Source organism: Mauremys reevesii, linkage group 10, assembly GCF_016161935.1.
Source record: "Mauremys reevesii isolate NIE-2019 linkage group 10, ASM1616193v1, whole genome shotgun sequence".
Lineage (NCBI taxonomy): Eukaryota > Metazoa > Chordata > Testudines > Geoemydidae > Mauremys > Mauremys reevesii.
The window spans coordinates 30,211,817-30,231,604 of NC_052632.1; the positions used below are offsets into that span (position 1 = coordinate 30,211,817).

Below are 19,788 nucleotides of genomic sequence, written 5' to 3' on the forward strand. Positions count from 1 at the left end.
GACTGTGGACAAGCCAACTCAGGATTGTAGTCATAGTCAGGCTGAAGGTCAAAGCCAGGTTGGAATTAGCACTGGGGGGGGGGAAGGGGGTGGGGTTTTTTGGGGGGGCGGGGAGATGAGGAAGCAGCTGCAGGGCTGCACTGAGTCAGGAACAGAACAGGAGCAAGGTCAGGGTAGGGCACAGACAAAGCTGAGGCAAGGCTGGAGGCAGGAACAGAAATCACATCAAGAGCAGGCTGAAAGTCTTAGGAATCTGTGACAGCGCAGGATGGCAGGAGGGTTCCTGGCTGAGTAGTGCTATTGCACAAACGAACTTGAAGCTTGGGTGTTGGAGGGGAGGTCAGTGAAATACCTGTGGCTGGGAGTCCTCTGACTCAGGCTCTGCTCAAGTGATAGGCTGCACCATACCTGAGTCATTGCACCTATAGAGTTTCTAGAGGAATGGGCAGGCTTCTAAGGGCTCCTCCCCTGGCCTAAGGGGGAGGAGCCACTGAATCCAGGGCTCAAGTAAATTTGCGGGACAACAAATGAAAAACCAGGGACAGGAGTGAGGGTCACAGGGTCAAAAGCAGGAAGCCAATGATTTCTGCATCAAACCTATAGCTTCTAGGTGAGCACTAAACTCTTTTTGAAAGGTATCCTGTCATGACTTAAAGACTGCAAGTGATGGTGAATCCACCACATCCCTCATAAGTTGTTCCAATGGTTAGTTACCTTCACGGTTAAAAGTTTGCACCATTTCTAGTTGAATGTGTCTAGCTCCTGCTTCCAGCCATTGGCTCCTGTTATGCCTTTTTCTACTAACAGAAAGCTTTCCCATGTAGGTAGTTGAAAATTAATCTGTTCCCACACACTCCACTCCCCTAATAACTGCTTTAGAGATTGTAGACAACAGTCCAAAGAAGGGAAGAACAAAGGCTAATATTTATTTACAACTAACAAAACTGTGTGCGTGGGTGGGGGGAATATTTACAGGAATAAAGAAAGGAACCAGACATCCTAAAATAATGAGCAAAAGAATAAGATCACTTCAATATTAGCAAAATACAGGACAAATAAGAGTTATAATTAGGAACAAACATTTCCATAACAAGGATTCCTATGCTAGGAGGAGATGTTCCTACTAGAGCTGCACGGAATAGTTCTCAAATTTAAAATTCCATCATAAAAAATGTGCAATTTCCATACACACACACACACCTTCCTGATGAGCTTTGGTTTCCACCAGTCTCTTTCATCAGGTGCTAATATTTAGTTACCCTGCCACAGCCTACTTGTGCCATGACATGAAACGGCTGAATCCTGTTTCTCAGAATTCAGAGCACAGAATCATCTACCATTAGACCCACCTAGTTAGCCCTTAACCCACCTTTACCCAAGGCAAATTACAACCTCCGACTGGATTTACTAGCTGAAAATTTAAACAGATGGATCGCATATCAACATCTCTTGATGACACTAAAAAGACATTCAGCTAATCAAATGCTCCACCACATCTGGCAGAGTTAACTCTGCTAATACTCATTTTCCTAGCACAGCACCAAAGTTGAAGGAAGCATAAAGAAAGATTCTTGGACCTCTTTTGTTTCCTCCTCAGTCTCTTCACAAATAGGGATCGTATTAATCCAGCTGTCCCGGTTAAATTTCCCTTTGGGCTGTTGCTTTCTGCCTACTAAAATTCTTCTGTCATTTCTATTGGATACGTTACTCTGCACTTCCTGCCCTAAAATGTTAAATAGTGTTGCCATTGCTCAGCAGCCTCAGCTTTCCCACCCTGAGCTGGGGGATGTAAGCATTACTGTATGTTCTATTCAAATGAGAGAGAAAGAAATCAGCAAAGCACTTTGAGAGCCTTCTGGAGGAAGAAGGTATAAATGCAAGCAATTATTTCCACACACACTTGATGCTCTGACCCCAACCATTTAGTGATTAACAGAAATTAGAAACTTTACCACATCACTCACATGCAGAAGAATTTCGACTATACATGTAACTTCCATACGTTATGTCAGGACCTCCATTATATTTATATAAAACAATCTTGCTGCTACAAAACTTTCTATTGTGAAGAAATGCACAGCCTCAAAAGGATCTGCCATCCCAAGTGCTCTTTTAGAATGAGGCACTAAACAGTTGTCTACAAGGAAATGGCTCTGAAATGTATTTCTTCATGCTGCTGCCTCAACTCAAGAAAGAGTCTTTAATGTACTGAACTGTAAGCAAACACAAAATCATCAGATGACCCTCCCTCTTTTTAAGGAATCCTTTTTTTGTGTCTGGGTAGGTAAATGAAAGATGTAAAGAAGAGATGCAGTTTTCATCAATAAAATGTAGAAGCAGACCACTGCATACTGATCTTAAGTTGGGAGAGAGTATTTAAAGTTGAAATCAGAAAAAGTTAATTAAGATCACGCATGCCCTTCTGCACCCATGGAGAAAGTGAAAGAGAGATGCTCTTTCTATACACAATAACAAGAGTAATGTATTCTGTGGCCCATGAAAGAGGAGGCCAAATAGGAGGGAATCTGATTAATTTAGGCCGATATTGTAGCTGTAGGATGTAGCTGAATCTATCTGCTGTATTAGATTCTGGATGGTTGTAACTTTAGCACAGGCCACTGGTATTGGTAATCCTAAAAGTGTTCAAAAATCATGAGTTGGGACTCAGAAGATCACAAGCCTGGCTTAAAAAAAATCATATGATTTTGAAAATTAATAAATGCTGGGTCTTTTCATTTGCCTTCTGGTTTTTGAGCCTTAGTATTTGTTTTCAGGATCTCTCTGCAACCATGTGAGCTAGAAACTTTTCTTAATGAAAGCTGAGATTCTCATGCAGTCACTTGTCTCCAGGACCTTGGAGTTTTAAACAAAGACACATGCAACACTGGATCACTTTGCACAAGCTGCAAGTATGTGAGATAGCTTGGATCCTCAATCAGTGCTGCAGGGGGACTAGGTTCAGAATTATTCCCATCTCGGACAACATGGTGGTGGGGTTTTGTTTGTGTGTTGTGCCTTTAGTGACCTCTGGTCTGTTTTCAAGGATGTTCAAAACAATTAGAAAAACAGTATTCCAGGCACATATTAAAACAGGATAAAACAAATTCTTCTAGCGTCCCTTACATTAATTCCAGACACCAGTATTACCAGTGGAAATACAATCAGTGTAACAAAACAGAATCAACATTATTTTGCTGTGTGCTCACTCACAGCAAAGGTTCTGGCCCCTCCTTGATAAGTCAATATATATGATTACTCAGTAAAAATACTACTGGAGCTTTCCTATATGCTCTATAATCCTAAGAGAATCACAGAAACATAGGACTGGAAGGATCCCTGAGAGGTCAACAAGCCCTGCCCCCTTGTGCTGAGGCAGGACCAAGTAAACCTAGACCACCCTGACAGGTATTTGTCCAATCTCCAATGATGGGGATTCCACCACCTCCCTTAGTAACTTATTCACATACTTAATTATCCTTATAGTTTGAAAGTGTTTCCTAATATCTAGCCTAAAACTCCCCTACTGCAGATTAAGCTGATTACCTCCTTTAACTTCAGTGAACATGGAGTACAATTGATCCCCCTTCTCTAGGTAACAGACCTTAACGTATTTGAAGACTTATCAGGTCCCCCCTCAGTCTTTCTTCCTCTAAACTGAATGTTCCCAGGTTTGTTTGTTTTTTATTTGGTTTGTTTTTTAAACCTTCTCTCATAGATCAGGTTTTCTAAACATTTCATCATTGTTGTTCCTCTCCCCAACTGGACTCTCTCCAGTTTATCTACATCCTTCCTACTGTGTGGCACCCAGAACTGGACACAGTACTCCAGCTGAGGCCTCATCAGTGCTGAGTAGAGCAGGACAATTACCTCCCATGTCTTGTATAGGATATTCCTTTTAATACACCCCAGAATGATCTTAGCTTTATTTGCAACTGCATCACATTCAATATGTGAACCACTACAACCCCCAGGTCCATTTCAGCAGTATTAGCACCTAACCAGTTATTCCCCATTTTGTAGTTGTGCACTTGATTTTTCCTTCCTAACTGAAGTACTTTGTACTTTTCTTTATTGAATGTAATCTTGTTGATTTCAGACCAATTCCCTAGTTTGTAAAGGTCATTTTGAATTCTAATCTTGTCCTCCAAACTGCTTGCAACTCCTCCCAGCTTGGTGTTATCTGCAGATTTTATAAGCATACTCTCCACTCCATTATTCAAGTCATTAATGAAAATATTGATTAGTACCAGACCTAGGACTGACCCCTGCAGGAACCCACTACATACGCCCTGCCAATTTGACAATGAACCATTGATAAGTATGGTTTAAGTATGATCTTTCAATCAGCTGAGTACCCACCTTATAGTAATTCCATCTAGACTACATTTCCCTACTTTGTATATGAAAATATCATGTGGGACTTTGTCAAAAACCTTACTAAAAATCAAGCTATATCACAAATAGGAAAGGAGGAGCACAGCACAATGCTGGGAAGCTGCAAAATACAAAGATGGATGCAAAAAAATGGCTACCTTAATTTAAACTAAAAAGTGGTAATTGTAGTCCATCCTCTATACAGGCAGAACGGTACTTAAAATGTCATTTAAAATATAGAAATGATGCCCATGGATCAAAAGACAGCACAACTCCAAATATTTTTACTGATGAAATTTCAAACAGACAATGTGAAATATTCTGATTCCACATGGATACATTCAAAATTATTAGTAGCTTTGCCCATTCTGAAAATAAAGATTAACACTCTCGATATGGCAGTATTTAAAAATACTTTCATCAAGCAAGTTCTTGCATTTTCTAGCTAAAGCAGCCAGCGTTATATTACAAACACTTCCAACCACATTGCTTGCCAGTTTTTTTATGGACAAAGTAAAACATCAGTAATTAATGATTTTAGGAAAACCTATTGAAACTGAAATACAAATGTAATTGATTTAAACTAAGAAAGAGGAAGTAGCATCACTGTATGTAAAGCAATAAAAACTAAGAAAGATGCATGTATATAGACAAGCAGATGACTGAATCCAACAGGTCTGGGGCCAAATACACTGTATTTAGAAATATCCAATTCCAAAAATCAAGTTAAATTGACAAAATGCATAATTTTAATCAATAGTGGTTCTATATGAATTACTCTGTCTCAATTTATTACACTATACCAGTGTTTCCCAAACTTGGGACGCCGCTTGAGTAGAGGAAGCCCCTGGAGGGCTAGGCGCCGGTTTGTGTACCTGCCACATCCGCAGGTCTAGCTGATCGCAGCTCCCACTGACCACGGTTTGCCACTCCAGGCCAATGGGAGCTGCTGGAAGCGGCGGCCAGTACGTCCCTCAGCCCACACCACTTCCAGCGGCTCCCATTGGCCTGGAGCAGCAAACCGCAGCCAGTGGGAGCCGTGATCGGCCGGACCTGTGGACGTGGCAGGTACACAGACCAGCCCGGCACACCAGGGGCTTTCCCTACACAAGTGGCGTCCCAAGTCTGGGAAACACTGCTTTAAAGTGTTAACAAAGTTTAGACACTTGATCGAAAACACAGAAAATACTGATGGGTTAAAAAACAAATCTAATTTCAAAGTAAGCAAGTGCCAGGTGACCCATTGCTCATCCCACTGCAATCAGTAACAGTGCTCCTAGGCCCAACGGGATACTGCATCTAGTTCTGGAGTCCATAATTCAGAATGGATGTTGATAAATAGGAGAGGGCTCAAAGATGAGCTATGAGAACGATTAAAAGGATTAGAAAACGTGCCTTACAGACACAAGAAGAGCTTGATCTATTTAGCTTAAAGAGAAGACTAAGGGCTGGCTTGATCATAGTCTATAATACCTACATGGGGAACAAATATTTAATAAGAGCCCTTCGATCTAGCAGAAATGGTACAACATGATCCGATTGCTGGAATCTGAAGTTAGATAAATTCAGACTGGAAATAAGGTGTAAAATTTTAGCAGTGAAAGTGGTTAACCATTGGAACAACTTACCAAGGGTTGTGGTGGATTTTCCATCACTAACCATTTTTAAATCAAGATTGAACGTTTTGCTAAAGAATATGCTCCAGGAATTATTTTGGGAGAAGTTCTGTGGTCTGTGTTACACAGACAGTCAGACTAGAAGATTACAATGGTCCCTTCTGGCTTCGAATCTATAAATTTCTTAGCAATGACTATTCATGTAGAGATTTGCATTGAATACTGTGTCAGGGAAAACTGTGAAGAGACAATATTCCCCTGTGAAGGAAACAAACTCAGAACATTTTCTGTAAACTGTATTGAAAAATAGATTTTCAAACTACTTTAAATAATTCAAAGTCTTCAGTTGTAAGATTTATGAATTATTTTGTTCAGATCAACATTGGTTTTAAAACACTGATAGATAACGAACTTTATATAGAAACAATAAGCAAGTCAAAATGATCAAATATATATTACTCACATACCTTTCAGACTTAGAGGCCTGAGTTTAAAATACTTAACAAGGTAAAGATAATCCTAAAGAACATAGCATTTAAAGAACAAAAAGAACAACATTGCTGCAATTTAAGCCCATTGCTTCTTGTCCTATCCTCAGCAGTTAAGAACAACAATTTTTCTCCCTTCTCCTTGTAACAACCTTTTAGCTCCTTGAAATATATAACCTAATCATCTGTTTACTTCAAACATAAAAAGATCATCAATGGCTCATACAAAAAATTTTATTTATATATATATATATATATATATATATATATATATATATATACACACACACACACACACACACACACACACACACACACACACACACACACAGATGAGTACTGCTCATATCAATGACCCAATAATACTACAGCAAAGGACTGCTATTAAGGGCCACTGGTATGACAGGTACCTAATACACATAGTACTGACTTCAAAATAAAGCATTGAAAGGAGAGCTGGAAGATAAAGGAAACTCAGAATAAAGCTTGAAACACATCAATTCATTTTGTTCTTTCAAGTATTTTAAAATCCATGAGAAATGCTTATCAAATACAATGTTGCTATGAAAATAATGGAAAACAGCAAGTTAGCAAAAACTTTTACATATCCACTCCCTGCATATTTAATACATTTCCCATTTTAACCTTTTTTTGGTTAACATTTGGTGAAGCCTGGAGAACAGCAAGTAAAGGTGAGGGAGTGCAATAATCAGTTATTTCATCAACAATTTTTTTCTGTTTATAAAACATAGGCTAATCGTTCTGCCAGGAAAGCCCAAATATTACTATCCAAGGGACAGAAAACCATTTTGCCATCTTATTTGCTATTGTATGACATTATTGTGAGCAATACACTGTGTCAGAGTTTGTTTTCTTAGCTCACCTATCTGTAGGGTACAATTCACCCCCATGTCAAGGCTCAGCATAAGGTCTATGCACTACTTATGCCTTACTTAAACTGGTTGAATTTCACCCCTACTGAAAATAGAGGTCCAGATGCTTAGGTGAGGTAAGTCAACATAGTCCCATTGAGGTCAATAGAGTGACATCATTCATCTCATCCAGAACATCTGTATCATCTAGTTCTACATAATGGAACATATTTCTTTGCACACATTTATGCGCTAAACTGGTGCATGCTAAAAGGAAAAATTAAAACTTCATTCAAACACAAAGACCATGCCAGCTAAAAAACAGCATGCCCCCCTCCTCCCCCCAGTGCAGGCCTCACTTTTCTGACAGCAAGATTTGATATTTAAACAGCTTGCTATTTCCTTAACTAAAAACATAAGATTTAATTTCCATTTAATATATTTGTCTGTACCCAGGAACATTTCATGAAACATAGTCAGTAAAATCTGAAGTCTAAGTGATCTGGTGGTAAGTGTACAGAAGGTACAAGTTTTCCCTCTAACCCTCTTTTCCCACCCCCAACTCAAACTTTGTCTCCATGAATACATAAGTTGCAGGCTCACCAAAAATAAAAAGTTTTGTTGTCGCTCTGGTGGTATTACAGAAGTCAATATTTTTAAGGCTGCCAGGAGATCACTAAAGATGCAGGACTACAACATCCCCACTACAATATTATTTCTAGCTGATGAAATTAAGAGGAAAAACTTAATTTTATCCAAACAGAAAGAGACAATAGACACAAAAAAGTAGCCACATTTCTAAGAGGGAAATACAATCAAGACTAACAAAAATACAGTGACATAGTTGTCAAGGTTCTTAAAAAAAAAAAAAAAAGTTAACATCTTTTCACCTACACAGGTACTACACCAAAGAACTCTATCCAGATAGAAAATGATGTAATGCAGCACTGCACACTAGTATGAACAGAGATAAGCAGTTTATCAAATCCATTGCATTTTATCAAATCCATAACAGCCTTAATAAAATTGACAAAATGTTGACTATGATTTTAAAAATATCACTTACACTTTCAGCCTTATCTATGTACAGACAACACGGGTTCACAAACTCACAAAGATATGCCATCTCATATCTTAAGTGTCCTGATTTATAGTAATACTTAGGACTAGCACGACAACAATTAGTACAGTGGATGCATCTGTAAGGCTTCCTTCCTACCAGCCGGTATTAAGTTTCTTGAATAAGTGTGTATGATACTACATGCACACAGCTCTGCAGATAGAACTCTGTAAACCCACTGAACAAGTACAGTATGACCACTAGCTTTCCTCAAATTGACCTGGAGGCCCATTGATTGAAAGCTCATTCAATCCTTGGCCTCTCTGCTAAGATTGCCAACATGAGTACTAAAGAGTGCCAGATAGGATGATGGTTTTGGTGTTGCGGACATGGGTCCAGTCGGAACTGACATGTGACCCCCCCCCCTTCCCCCCCCAACTCATTTGACACATACAACCAAATGATCGTGGCTTTTAGCCACTACCAACCATGTCAGAATTTCAACTGCTGGACTAAACTTCATGCATCTGTATCCACACTCCCACAAACCACCTTTTTCAAATATAGATACCTCATTATGACTAGGTTATGACCAGGTTGATTTTGCTATGTTTAGGTAACAGATTATTAGCATATTATGGCTGATCATTAACACTTATGCCCATATGGTACTTTCAAGTGCCATCATTTTATAAACAAATTAAACTGTTGCACAGATGATTGAGATTCTTGTAAACTATTTACATCAAAATGCAGAACCATGAAAAAGTAAAACTCAAGAAAATGTTATTTCAATACGATATCACATTAAATTCTCTGCACTACCACTTTCATTGTGTCCCTAATTTGAGATTGCTGTTCCACCTCAGGACCTTACCAAGATGAGGTGTGACTGTAATAAAACACGCCAGAAAGGGAGACAGGTAATGGACCACAGGATAATCTCTTTGATCTTATTCTGCACTCAGATATGCAAGCTTTACTTTGACTTATGTCAGAGAGAGTTGCGCACGTACATCTTAGCACAGAATTTGGCCCTTAATTATATTTTAAAAAAAAACACAATTATCAGCTCAAACCGAGAGTAGAAAATGGGGCCGCTAAACATTTAGGTTCATACCTCAGGAATGAAAAGAGAATAGTTACAACACAACCTCCCTGCTACCATATATTTTAACAACGGATCATAAACAATACTTTGTACTTCTAGAGTACCTTCTACCCACAGATCTCAAAGCATTTCACTAATGTTAGATTTATGCCACACCAGTCTTTTCCAGATTCAACGTCAAATACTTGAACTGGTTTTGTGGTAGGGTGATTTTTTTTAAAAACCTGTTCACATGAGGAATTTCAGTTTCTTTTGGGCTAAGGTGTGTTCTCTGTGGATTGGTTTAGTGTTAGAAACAAGCCAATTACATCCAAAGTATTTTCAATCAATTTATGCAAAATGCATGCCCTGATCATCAGTTTCAAATATGGGCCTCAGCTGCTAAAGGTCAAATTAAAAGTTGGAAAGGTTTGATTTTGTTCATATTTACACAGTTTATGACTGCAGGGTCTATTGGAAATTTTCATTGCTGCACTGTTTGGGTGCGGGGGAACTAAGAGTTTGTAAAATTATGACATCACTGATGTTGTCAAATTTAAAGGAGTATCCAAGGGACAACAGATTAGATTTCCACCTCTCCCTTCCCCCTTACAGAGCTGGTGGAGAAGAGTAGGGTGTGCACAACATTGATCAGTGGTGGGGATAATGTTTTGTTAAAACCACAGCAGGGAAGTCAACATTCTGTCCTTTTATTTTCAGTTCCAGTGACACACAGCCTTACATGGCACAATTTCATAGGGGAAGATTATGAGTCTCCACAAGCCTTAAAGCTGAGAGGTGCCTGAAGCATTAAGGGAAGTGAAGGGATAAGGAGATGTTCCAATTTAAATGATGTGAGGTGGTTTGTACCTTACTGCATTATGTTTTATAGGCACATGATATCTCACTGCATTACAAGTCACACTGTAAACTCGGGTGGATGTTTATTCACATGGATCCTGAGCCTGACCATTTCCCTTTTGTGAGTCTTTTGGATGGGAGAGGGAAACCATCTATCGGCGAATGCCTCTCTCACAAATGGCCTGTGAAGGTCCAGCAGCAGCAGGGGTCATCACCTGCCTAAGCCGGCTTCCTGCCCGCAAAGGGACTACCCGGCCAAGAAGCAGGCTCCCATCAGATAAGGCAGCGACTACAGCCATGAATTCGGTGGGAGATTCTGCAATGCAGAACCCTTCCAGGAGCTGACTATTGAATGGGAGGGAGGAAGGGAGCGGGGAAGGGGGGGGCGGCACTGCCTGCATTTTCACAGGCAAGGATTTACACAAGGTTATGAACGAGACGGCTTGGCCCTATTGCTGCCCCAGCCCAGACCCCACTGGAACTTCTCTGGCATAGAGGCTCTGACAGCCCCGAGAAAGGACATCGCCGCTGGTCCCAGCGCCCGGCTGGGCTGCTGCAAGCTAGGGGTGATTTAGGAGCAAGCGGCGAGCGCACCTGTCCCATCCCCTCTGCTGCAGTGACACTTGCCCGCACTCCCCCCGGATCCGATCCGATCCGATCCGCCCCTGCCATGCACAGCACCCGCCAGGGAGGAGGAGGAGGAAGCAGCCACCTCTTACCTGCTCCTGCTGCACCTCCTGCCAGCCCTGATTACCCGAGCTCCATTCTCCTCTAATGGGGGGGGGGGGGGAATCAGATCAGCTGGAGCCCTCTCCCCCAGCTGCTGCTTTCAGTCACTGTGGTCCTCCCCGGCTGGCCTGGGGGAGCAGCTGCTTCTCCCCTCCTCGCCCTGCAGAAGGAGAAAGGCAGAGACCCACCTCCTGCCGCGGCCGCCTCCTCCCCATGAAGTCACCGGCTGCACGGCCCGCCCCCTCCTCGCCCTGCAGAAGCCGGAGCGGAGAGGGGTGGAGCGCTCCTCCCCGGGCGAGGGGACGTGCCAGGCCGCTTGAGTGGCACGCTGGGCCGGCAGCCGCCGCGGGAGGGAGCGGAGCCCGAGCCCAGCTCAGGACACCGGCGGCGCCCGGCTCCTGCCCGGAGCGGCGCTGGGTCCCCTGGCCCGGCTGAGCCAGGGCGAGGAGGCGTCGCTGCAGCGCACGCCGGGCGCGCCAGCCTCGCCCCGGCCCCGGCGAGCGGAGCGGCCGCCGGGCGGGAGCCAGGGCCCGGGCTGCTGGGGCGAGCCGGGCTCGCGGCCGGACCGCGGGGCTCGACCCGGGGCCAGGTACCAGGCTGAGGAGTCATCCAGGAGGGTCCATAAGCGAAGGGGAGCCGGCACCGGCCCGGGGGGAGCCGGCAGTGCTGTGCTACCAGCCGCGGGGCACTGCCTGGAAAGCCGCCCAGGCCACCACCTTCACCCCCGTTGCCCGGCTTGCGCAGGCTGGAGCGGGGAGCACAGCCGGGGCTTGCGCTGAGCAAGAGCCACCTCGATCTTGTGCACGTGGGGCAGGGATGCGCCCCATTTCTCCCCCTGCCTCTGAAGGTGCCTGGCCCTACAATCTTTAATGCCTTAGAAGTAACGGTTTGGGGCTTGCTATTAGTAATAACACCCCCTTTACTTCGGGCTGCAGCATCTACAGCGCTCTGATAATTTCAGAGATAAACCACCCAGCTGAGTTGGTAAAGTGGGGGGAGTTTATCTGAGAAAACTATCAAAGAAGATTTTTTTTTTAAACCTCACTTTTCTCTTTGGATTTTGCCAGAAGGTAAACAGCGGAGAGAGAGTGTGAGAGAGAGAGAATTACACATCTAGACCTGTTAGTCTGTATCAGCAAAAACAAGGAGGAGTCCATGCCGCACCTTAGAGACTAATTTATTTGGGCATAAGCTTTCAGGGGCTAGAACCCACTTCATCAGCTGCATAAAGTGGAAAAATACAGGAGCAAGTATAAATACATGAAAAGATGTGAGTTGCCTTCCCCGCTGTGAGGTCAGTCTAACCAGACAATTCAATTAACAGCAGGATACCTAGGGAGGAAAAATAACTTTTGAAGTGGTAAGGAGAGTGGCCTATGTCAGACAGTTGACAAGAAGGCATGAGTCACAGTAAGGGGAAGTTAGATTTTGTAATGATCAAACCACTCCCAGTCTTTATTTAGGCTTAACTGATAGTGTCCAGTTTGCAAATTAAGCTTCCACTCTGCAGTTCACTGCTAGACGTGTGCACCCACTCAGATTCTTACTTCGAACCACACAGTGAGCTAGAAAGGAGTAAAACCAAGAAGACTTCATTTGAGTGGGGGTTAAAGAATCATTGAGGCAAACCGGTGGCCTGTGAAAACATTAAAAAGCATTGATCAGCACTAAGTGAGAACTAGTTCCCCTAGCTGAAATAGTAAGTCTATTGCAGATGACATGCAATAAAGGACAGAAGTAGCAGTTCTTTATAAGTTATTCACCAGGTAAAATATTGCAGGACCATTTGTACATCAATAATGCACATTTAGAAAACACCCCCCCCACCTGCTCTGCCCCCAGAACCAAATTTATAAAGTTTTGATGGGGGGCGGGATTTGAAGGTAGCACATGGAAGAGTTAAAGTCAACCATCAGACTAAATTCTAGTTATCCCCCACTTAAGTTTTATTAATATGTTAAAACTCCCAGCTGGAACCTTAGCAAAGCTTGCCTTTTAAAAAGCACATTCTGCTGCAGATGGCAATGAGAACAAGATTCCCCTTCCCTCCCCACCCCCTTCAATTCCAAACCCCCGCTGCTGGGAACACAAGAACTGCTAGCCATAGGGCTCACAAGTGATGACAGGCATAGCACCAGTTGTCATTTTGTTCAGTTGCATCCTGGGATTGCAAAAAGTGATAAAACAGATATTTATCTTACATCTCAGAACCCCAGTAATGTATTCCACTCTTGCTGTATGCATGCACGATTGGGCTCTTGGCCAGCACAGCCCAATGGCCCATGCTTGTGCTTTGAGTACCCTCTCCCGAGGATGTAAAAGGACAGGGCAGAGCAACACACTTCAAAGAACCACAGTTATTGTAAAGTACGTAACCATTCAGTCTTCAAATGACTGTCAGTATGTACTCCGCTCTTGATGATTCAAGCAGTTACCTAATGAAGGAGGTGGGTGCCTGTTATCTAAATATAGATTGTAATGCAGTTCTGCCAAAGTTGTCATCTGCCCTAGATACCTCTCTAAGGAAACAGCAGTCTGAGAATACATGAACAAAAACTCTAGGTGGCTGCTTTAGAGGTTTCAGAGATGGGGATGCTTCTGAAAGGGTTACAGAGGCTGAGAGAGCCCTTGTGGAGAGATCTCAAGTTTGATCAGGAGCTTCTAATTTAGGTAACTGGTAGCAGAGTTTAATGCAGTCCAAGATACATTTAGATGATCACCAAGAACAAATGGCCTGCCCTTTCTTTCATTCAGCAAATATAGAGGAGATTCTGAAAGTCAGATCTATTCAAGTAAAAAGGGGAGTGTAGATACTCAGGCTGTGTCTACTCTGGCACTTTACAGTGCTGCAACTTTTTTTGCTTCAGGGGTGTGGAAAAACAAGTTTCAGTGCTGTAAAGTGCCAGTGTAGACAGCTCCCTCCCAGCACTGGTGCCACAACTACACAGCCACGTTAAAGTGCTGCAGCAGCACTTTAACATTGCTAGTGAAGACATGCCCTCAGTGATCTTAATGGGGTCTGAGAATCCTCTCAAGGAATATTTTCCACCACTGAACCAAGCACTGACCCACAGGACCCCTCTTACCAACACTACAAGAAGAATTATGCGTGGACTCCTGACGGTCGAAATGACAGACTGGACTTCTACATAAAATGCTTCCGCAGACGGCCACAGGCTGAAATTGTGAACAAACAGCATCACTTGCCCCATAACCTCAGCTGTACAGAACACGACAACGCCATCCACAGCCTCAGAAACAACTGACAATCAAAGGGGCTGACAAAGGAGGTGCTGCAGTCATGAATAGGTCGGATTATAAACAGAGGCTGCCAGGCAACTCTCCAACACCACATTCTACAGGCCACTATCCTCCAATCCCACTGAGTACCACCAAAAGAAACTACACTGTCTGCTCAAGAAACTCCTTGCTATAGCACAGAAACAAATCTACACAGACACACCCCCAGAGCCCCGACTGGGGTATTCTATCTGCTACCCAAGATCCATAAGCCTGGATACCCTGGACGCCCCATCATCTCAGGCATTGGCACTCTTACACCAGAATTATCTGGCTATTTGGACACTCTCCTCAGACCCTACACTACCAGCACTCCTAGCTATCTTCGAGACACCACTAACTTGCTGAGGAAACTACAATGCCTTGGTGATCTTCCTGAAAACACCATCCTGGCCACCATGGATGTAGAAGCTCTTTACACCACTATTCCATGAGGATGGACTACAAGCTGTCAAGAACAGTATCCCTGATGAGTCCGCGGCACACCTGGTGGCTGAGCTTTGTGACTTTGTCCTCACTCACAACCATTTCAGATTTGGGGACAACGTATACCTTCAAACCAGTGGCACTGCTATGGGTACCTGCGTGGCCCCACATTAGGCCAACATTTTTATGGCTGACTTAGAACAATGCTTCCTCAGCTCTCATCCCCTAGCGCCCCTCCTCTGCTTGCGCGTTACATTGATGATGACATCATATGCACCCACGGGAAGGAGGCCCTTGAAGAATTCCACCTGGATTTCACCAATTTACACCCCACTATCAACCTCAGCCTGGACCAATCCACACAAGAGAGCCACTTCCTGGACACTAAAGTGCAAAGAAGTGATGGTCACCTAACCACCACCCTATACCGGAAACCTACTGACTGCCTACATGCCTCCAGCTTCCATCCAGGACACATCACACGATCTACATCCAAGCCCTAAGATGCAACCAAATTTGCTCCAATCCCTCAGACAGAGACAGACACCTACAAGATCTTTATCATGCATTCTTAAAACTACAATACCCACCTGGAGAAGTGAGGAAACATTGACAGAGCGAAATGGGTACCCAGAAGTCACCTACTACAAGACATGCCCAACAAGGAAAATAATGGAACACCATTCGCCATCACATACAGCCCCAAGCTAAAACCTCTCCAGCACATCAACGATCTACAACCTATCCTGGAGAATGATCCCTCACTCTCAGACCTTGGGAGGCAAGTCAGTCCTCTCTTACAGACAGTGCCCCAACCTGAAGCAAATACTCACCAGCAACTACACAACATACCACAGAAACACTAACCCAAGAACCAATCCCTGTAACAAACCTCATTGCCTACTCTGTCTCCATATCTGCTCTAGCAACACCATCAGAGGACCCAACCACATCAGCCACAACATCAGGGACTCATTCACCTGCACATTTACTAATGTGATATATGCCATCATGTGCCAGCAATGCCCCTCTGCCATGCACATCAGCCAAACTGGACAGCCTCTACGTAAAAGGATAAATGGACACAAATCAGACATCAGGAATGGTAACATACAAAAGCCTGTAGAACACTTAAATCTCATATAGAATGTCCAGAAAGATTGAAGAGTAGCCATACTTCAACTTAAAAAAAAACCACTTAAAAACAGACTTCAAAAGAGCAACAGCAGAACTAAAATTCATTTGCAAATTTAACACCATTAATTTGGGCTTGAATAGGGACTGGGAGTGGCTGGCTCACTACAAAAGCAACTTTCCCTCTCCTGGTATTGACACCTTCTCCTCAGTTATTGGGAATGGACTACATCCATCCTGATTGAATTGGCTGTGTCAACACTGGTTCTCCACTTGTAACTCTTCTTTTCATGTGTCCGTATATAATGCCTGCATCTGTAATTTTCACTCCATGCATCTGAAGTGGGCTTTTTACCCACAAAAGTTTATGCCCAAATAAATCTGTTAGGGCTTGGCTATACTTGAGAGTTGCAGCACTGGTAGAGGCTTTACAGCACTGCAACTTGGTAACTGTCCACACCTGCAAGGCACATCCAGCACTGCAACTCCCTGGCTGCAGCGCTGGCTGTACACCTGGTCTGCTTGGGGTATAACGAGGGCAGCACTGGTGATGCAGCGCTGCTCGTCAAGTGTGGCCACACACCAGCGCTGTTATTGGCCTCCAGGGTATTAGGAGATATCCCAGAATGCTTTTAACTAAATTACTCTTTGTTTTGTTATGATGCCTCTCTTTGTTTTGTTGTGAACTCGGGGCTCCGGGAGCTGCTTATCTAAAAAACAAACAGCTCTTGTTTGCTGTGATCAATCTGTAACTGACTGTGAACAATCAATTGAGATAACCCACTACCTTGCTGTGAATGAGGCAGGCAGGGGATGAATGTCTACAGCTAGTGTTTGCTTGAGGAGAGAAACAGCGGGGGAGGGGGGAGAGAAAGGGAGTCCGTTGGAGCAGCTGCTTATCTGGTCTGCAGGCTATTTGCAGTTAAGAGTGAATGAGGGGTTGAGGAAATGTTCAGATTTTGCAAGGCAGTGAGCTGACAGTGTCGGCTCCAAAAATCCACACTCTCTCTCCCCCGCTCCCTGTCACACTCCACCCCACCCCTTTTGAAAAGCACGTTGCTGCCACTTGAACACTAGGATAGCTGCCCATAATGCACCACTCCCAACAGTGCTGCAAATGCTGCAAATGTGGCCACACTGCAGCCCTGGTAGCTGTGAGTGTGGCCACAAACCAGCACTTTCCCTACACAGCTGTACGAACACAGCTGTAACTCCCAGCGCTGCACATCTGCAAGTGTAGCCAAGCCCTTAGTCTTTAAGGTGCCACCAAACTCCTTGTTGTTTTTGAGAATTCTTCAGTAAATCCTAGAACTGGAAGGGGCCCGAGAGGTCATCTAGTCCAGTCCCCTGCACTCTTAACAGGACTAAGTATTATCTAGGCCATCCCTGACAGCTGTTTGTCTAACCTGCTCTTAATCTCCAATGATGGAGATTCCACATCCTCCTTAGGCAATTTATTCCAGTGCTTAACCAGCCCGATTAGGAAGTTTTTCCTAATGTCCCACCTAAACTGGCCTTGCTGCCATTTAAGCCCATTGCTTCTTGTACAATCTTCAGAGGATAGAGAAAACATTTTCTCTCCCTCCTCCTTGTAACCACCTTTTATGTACTTGAATGTGAGGTGTCATCTGTTTTAGAATTTAAATGGTCATAGCCCTCCAAGGGAAGATCTTCAGTTGTATCCTGGAGCTCACAGGGCATTCCTGGGGATTGCAGTCATGACACCTGTGATGCTGGCAAACCAGGTGCCAGCTCAGGTCAGAACCCCAGGCCAATTCACTTATTTGTTGGTATAGATCAAAGAATTAAATGTATATTCAGATGTTTAAAGTTCATTAAAACTAGTAGCACCTTACTTGTATTGTTTTCACTTATCTGTTCCTGTTATGTAACAAATGTTTACTTTGTGTATACTTTGTGACTAAATAACCCATCAAAGAACTCTTGTGAAATGCTATTGAAGAGCCAAAGGACTTGAAACAGAAAATGCTAATTTCAAAGAAAGTGGCCATTATGTACAATAATTGGAGGTCAAAAAACTAAGTGCATTCCTCACACACCATCAAATGAAAAGCCCATAGGGTAGACACACACAAAGCAAGCTGACAGTGTCAAGATACTATAAATATAGATTCAAAGATCCTTTATCTCTGAACTGTTGGGACTCTTACCAGGAAGCGTATAAGATGCAAAGCAGAGATCCCCAGAGAGAATCTGGGTACCCTGAAAGATTTTGGGGGAAAAAACCTGACAAGTATATCATTGCCACCATTTGCAGTTACAAACTGGCTCCTGTTATTATATTTTACCTGTTTTAACCAAACTCATTTCCTTTTCTTAGCTAATAAGGATAGTTAATTATAAAATTGGCTGCAAGCATTGTCTTTGGTGTAAGATCCAGAGTACCCATTAATCTGGAGTAAGTAACTGGTTTTAGGACTAGGAGACACCTGATGGGGTGAGATTTTCAGTTTAAGTGACCTTATGTCAAAGTCCAGTCTGGCAAGATAGACTGGAGAGTCTAAGGGGACTGTCTGTGACTCCATGGTGAGACTGTTACACTGATCCAGGAGCTCACATTTTCACCAAACCAGTAACAATCAATTATAGAACATCACCAGTTTTGGGGGTGTGGGGGAGGGGTGTCTGCCCTGAGGTAGGCGCACACAGGTGTGAGCCACTTCAGACAGCATAACACCCATCTCATTGTCACCACAGTTGCATTAGTTACTGCAGCAATATTAAGGGCATCTATTGCAGTGAGGTTTGCTTTGCTAGATGCCCATCAGCAATGGGAGGAAAAAACCTGCACCCTAGAATCTTGTGGTAATTTAGCCACAAAATCCAAAACCTTACACCGAGAATCCTATTTGCCAGTTATCTGGCACTCTTCTCCAATCTGAGGCTGGCTGAGGAGTACGCTTGTGAGCGGCAGTAACACCAGTTTTCCTCTGATCTCCTATCTGCATTCTTGAATGTTGGAGATATGGTGGCCGATGTCTGGCACCATAATTGTGTTGGTGCTAATGGACCCTTGTAGAATGGCTAGCCAGTCTTTCTGGTAAGGAGGTGTGTAGTATGTCCAATATCCATCACTGGAATCTAATGTTTCTGCCAGTCTTGTGATTAAATTCTGAAGTGTCTTGGTTGTCTGGATGGGATGGGGAGTAGACTGAACTACAGCCTCATTAAGGGAAGAGGAAGAAATGGCAGCTGGAGCAGATCAGAAGGAAGACCTGGAACAACGACCTGGCCGACCTAGAACAATGCTTCCTCAGCTCCCGTCCACTCACACCCCTTCTCTACCTACGCTACATTGATGACATCATCATCTGGACCCATGGGAAGGAGGAGACTCTGGAAAAATTCCACCACGATTTCAACAGCTTCCACCCCTCCATCAACCTCAGCCTGGACCAATCTACATGGGAGGTCCACTTCCTAGACACCACGGTGCAAATAAGTGATGGTCACATTAATACCACCCTATACCGAAAACGTACCGACCGCTATGCCTACCTTCATGCCTCCAGCTTCCATCCCGGACACACCACAAGATCCATTGCCTACAGCCAAGCACTGAGGTACAACCGTATCTGCTCTAACCCCGCAGACAGAGACCAACACCTAGAAAATCTCCACCAAGCATTCTCAAGACTACAGTACCCACACAAGGAAATAAGGAAACAGATCAACAGAGCCAGACGTGTACCCAGAAGCCTCCTACTGCAAGACAAACCCAAGAAAGAAACCAACAGGACTCCACTGGCCATCACATACAGTCCCCAGCTAAAACCCCTCCACCGCATCATCAGGGATCTACAACCCATCCTGGACA

General features: G+C 43.7%; 1 protein-coding gene across 12 annotated transcripts in view; it reads right to left on the reverse strand.

The window, feature by feature from the left end:
* The window catches only part of OTUD7A (OTU deubiquitinase 7A), a 310,046-nt gene that overhangs the window by 239,173 nt on the left and 51,085 nt on the right, over positions 1 to 19,788 (reverse strand). Inside the window, exon 1 of one of the 12 annotated variants that reach the window (XM_039492111.1) lies at positions 11,081 to 11,261. The exons of the other annotated variants lie outside the window; for them this stretch is intronic. The gene's annotated coding sequence lies outside the window, so the exon portion shown is untranslated. Of the gene's footprint in view, positions 1 to 11,080; positions 11,262 to 19,788 lie in introns of those variants that run through there. 12 annotated transcript variants of the gene reach the window in all.